Source organism: Lepeophtheirus salmonis, chromosome 6, assembly GCF_016086655.4.
Source record: "Lepeophtheirus salmonis chromosome 6, UVic_Lsal_1.4, whole genome shotgun sequence".
Taxonomy (NCBI): Eukaryota; Metazoa; Arthropoda; class Copepoda; order Siphonostomatoida; family Caligidae; genus Lepeophtheirus; species Lepeophtheirus salmonis.
Genome location: NC_052136.2, coordinates 46,074,311 through 46,078,883, shown reverse-complemented (window position 1 = coordinate 46,078,883; position 4,573 = coordinate 46,074,311). Strand labels below are relative to the sequence as shown.

The 4,573-nt window shown below is 29.8% G+C and overlaps 1 long non-coding RNA gene across 1 annotated transcript; it reads right to left on the bottom strand.

Annotated features, from left to right (window-relative positions):
* Positions 1-1,581: 1,581 nt before the first annotated feature.
* Positions 1,582-3,421, bottom strand: LOC121120790 (uncharacterized). Its single transcript, XR_005865205.2, has 2 exons — positions 3,051-3,421; positions 1,582-2,994 (listed from the first exon to the last, which is right to left on the bottom strand). It is a non-coding gene; the product is annotated as an uncharacterized lncRNA (long non-coding RNA).
* Between the last annotated feature and the right edge of the window lie 1,152 nt (positions 3,422-4,573).

Sequence of the window (4,573 nt, the reverse complement as noted above, 5' to 3'; positions counted from 1 at the left end):
CAAAAAATAAAAATTTTAGTTAAGTGTTTGTTGAGATATATTTATATTATAAAACGTGAGATTTTAATTTTATTTTATTAAATGTCATAGTCTAGCATGTTGTTCAATTAATTAACATGTCTGTAATATATTATTAGTTTCAATATTCAGTTCACATCATTTATTCTGATTCCAACACTATGGAAGATGCAATTGTTACACCCATTTGTACTATATATACTAGTACTATATATTTCATTATCAATCACAGTAGATAGTAAAAAAAATATTTTTTAAATTTCATTATTAACTATGCTCTATTTCTGTAAACGGTTTTTTTTGTTTATTTCATATATATAATTATAAGTATTTACTTTATGCTGACAAACTGTAATAAAAAGTAAAATAAATGCTTGAATATGACAAATGGCAGTTTTAATTGTTTTCTCCAGTTGTAACATCTCTAATCTTAGCCTGTACCATGCTTCTTCTTACCATGTATCATATTACATGTATCCTTTTGGTGTAACAAGTATCCTACTTTTGGTTAGTTCCAAAAACACCAATAAATAACTATTAATTATTGCACTACATCAAAAATACTTTGGAATTAATTATCTTAGGTAATTACCATGTTGCCCGGGCGTTGAATTTTTTTTTTTTATATTGAAACTTATAACAGTTAAAAAAAAAAATGTAACATGTATCCTCACTCTTCTCTAAGTGTATATCAGTTACACTTGATCCCAGAAACTCAATACCCTGAAATATATCACAATTAATTTGATATACCTCTTTAGAAATCCACTTTTTACAATAAATTTTGAGACGTCAAGGTAAAGGTAACACAAAAAGTAAAAATGTATTATCCACCATTACTATGGAACAAATTGAGATTCATTTAATATTTCAGTTTATATCGAGGTTTTGCGCTCTATTGAGTGCCCATTCTAATTATATATTTGTAATTACATCCATGAAGTTTTTGACCCCATAAATGATCAAAATGTTTTGTTTGACAAAAAATCGGTTATTATTTTTTTTTTAAATTAAGATTTTCGAGTTTTTGGTTAGAAATTAAGATTTTTTCTATTCAGTATAACTTAATGACTTTTTTGATGATGTGCATTTAAAAAAATAAATTATTATCTCCATTTAATAACATCACTAAAATTAAATTTATAATTTTTCAAAATACATAGGAATTAAGCACTTTTTGATAAGTTAATAGGTTATTAGTAAGGTCATAAGTAAGAATTTTGCCCTTATTTTATTAATGATTCTAATATATTTGTAATTGCATCAATGTAGTTTTTGAGCCTAAAAATTATCGCAAACGGCTCAAATCCAGGATTTCAAATATGACACGAATAACGCTAAAGGGTTAAGCAACATCAAATGGAGTTTTTTAGGTTGTTCAATCAATATATATAAAACTGTCTTTTACATTTGATTTAAATAGATGGATGTAACCTTCATTCAGGAAATATAAATATTAGCCATATGTTTGTGTTTAAAATATCTTTGTATAATATTTTGATGAAAAATAGAATTAATTCGAGTAAATAATTTTTATCATATATATCAAATAGTCATTATATAATTATTGTAATCATTTGTCATTTATTCAAATACAAAATGACATATATAAATAAATGTGACCCGTCAATATTAAAACCAGCTAAAATTATTTTTCCCAAAGTGGAGTCCAAATTACATTATTTTCATTTTAAAATTAATTATTTTCCATCTCTGTTTAAAAAAATATCATGATTAATCCTTTGTACTGACCACAAATTACATTTAAATGCTGCAAAAACTATTCTAATTAATATAAAATAAAATGATAGACTCTAAGATTGAAAGGAACCATATCAGGGCCAAAGAAAGTATAATGAACTAAAATAATGTTTTGAACATAGTAAATATTATTGGGTATCTCAATCCTTCCTAGAAATTTGAATATAAAGGTCGTAGATGAGTGAAATATATTTATGAAATATTTGGCCGTATGTATTTAAGAAGTAAAAATGAATAAAATTTTAGAAATTTCTCAGTTTCTATTAACATTATTCAAGATTGTTCTTGTGTTTACGCATTATATATATATATATAGTATGGTTCGAAGAAAGGTAGAATCACGAGTCGGGATGATGTTATACGTAAATTGGTCAAATTTTTTACATAACGGATTACAAATTAATTTACATTTAAATAAATAATAAAGGATGTCATGGTGTGATGAGGGTGTATTGTGAACAAGATATGTTCCGAAGAAATTATTTTCGAGTGATTGTTAATTTTATTGATCTATTATGACTCTATGAGATAAACTATAACGAAGCTAATAAGTAATAACTAAAAAATCCAAAATGTTACGAAAATAGTCATTAATTAAAATACTAATGTTTAAATTGATTAAAGGGTTCCTATAAATTCAACGTGAACTCCTTCTTGCGAGACAATTACAAATTATGCATGCATTTCTGTGTTGTAATTTTATTAATATCATTAGACTATCCCCTTTTTGGTTTAGGACTTTTTTCTTACGGTACAAAGATCATACCCGCTGCAAACATAAACAAAACCTGACATTAACAAAGTTACATACATGCCTCTCAGGCTATTTTTGTACAAAAGTAGGAACATTTTAATTTGAACAAAAAAAATGATTTTATGGGTCGACATTTTAATTTAATTTTAGGCTTTATGGATTAAAGAAATAATATGTGATTATATGAATACTCAGAACCCCCATACCCCCACTGTGAAATGAACTTAACGTGAAGAAGATTTTTTTTTGTTGTTGTTGTTGGCCTCAGTGCAAGAGAGTTAGATAGTCTTCTAGGTACATCTGGGAATTATGAGGGAAGACAATTTGGATTTAAATGACGTCGAAGAAGAGCGGAGTCCTTTTTTCGTGACGGGTTGCTATAGTTTTTTGAAGTCTTGTAATTCTCATGAAGGAACTGCATGCTACAAATTCTTGAATGCTCTGTTGGCTTCTAGTTCTTTCTGTAATGGTGTGCATATGGGGAGAATCTAGGGAATTAGAATTAATTCTTAAATACCTAGGAATGGCCTTTTTTCATTTTTTCATGAGTTCTTCATTTATAAGAGGAAATCTATGGAACACTATTCTTTCGTCCTTGTCCTTTTTTCTGTTTGAACTAAGTCCACTAGAGCACTTCGGTACGGAGCACTGAGCACCGTCTCTTACTTGAGCACACCACCAAGATCCACTTGACTATTAAGATTAATTCATAATAATTATTATGAGTTTCCGAGAAGGATTCGACTTAGAAACTGAAAGTCCTAAAACACCAGCTGTAAGACAAAAAATAGAGCTGCACTATCCCTCTTTATTATATCCCAGACCTAGGAGGCTGAAATTTTGCATGGGTCCCTCTTTTGAGCTTGGACTGGCTAAGACGGGGGTGTCAGTTATTTTAACATAACGTAACACCTGACTCATTTAGTCTATATGAGAAATGTCTGGAGTACTATAAAAAATAATGCAGTAGTATTTACTCTTTTTCCCTCCATCCATAACTTTGTTTCTCACTTGATCTCCCAAAAGGTTCAAAAATTCATTTTTAATTAGTGGTGAGAGATAGGAAGTTGCATATCTAGAAATTCTTACATTAACCAAATGTTCACGTAGAACTGGGTCGTATTTTCCCCTCAGTTGAACAAGCTCCAGAAAATTCCCTTTATTTTCATTTTCCTCCCCGCCTCGAACAGGTTCTCTATGTCCTCGTAAAGCTAGATTTTACTTACCAAGAAACATAATTATGTCCAATAATCTAATAAGGATTTGCTTTCATTTCTCTGCTGCATTTTTAACAAGGATTTGGTGTTTGTTATCTATTGTCTTGCCTTTGAAAAGGCGAATTCCTAGCTCTTTCCACTGAGTGAAAACATTCTCATGTGCAAGACAAGATTCATATTCTCGTAACTTAGGGTTCAATTTCCACCAAGATTTGAAACCATCAACAGAGCAAAACTTGGAGTTTTCATTTGAAAATAGCTTACAATTATATATACCTTGCTTACAACAAAAACAAAACCTGGCTTCTTTCGATGGAGAGTATATCATCCAGGTTCTCAAGTTTTTTACCCGTTTTGTAAAGGTCAAAAAAATAATATTCTTGAAAAGCTTCTAGTTCCCCTTTCAATTTTGATATTTGTCCTGGACGTACAACTTCTTTTAATTCACATTCAATATTTTGCACAGCCCTTGATCCTTGTTGTATAAGCATTTCCTGAATACTGTAATTAGACATCGCTGGCCACATCCTAATTTATTTCAAATTAATATTAGGTTTGTTCTTAAGTAGTTTGTGGTGGATCGGCTTCATCAACAGCATGATCATATTCTATCTTCTTTCAAGTTGCACCTCACCAACATCATCATAATCAAATCCATGAACTTCCATCTCCATGAACTTCAACAATATCATTTCCACGAACTTCTGCATCAATATTAGTTTGGTCTGTATGGGCTGGGCTGAGAAATCTAAGTATGACCCCATTATTCACCCCTTCTTATTCTTTTCTTGTTTTTCTCTTTCTTCGGAATGCTTCACCACTC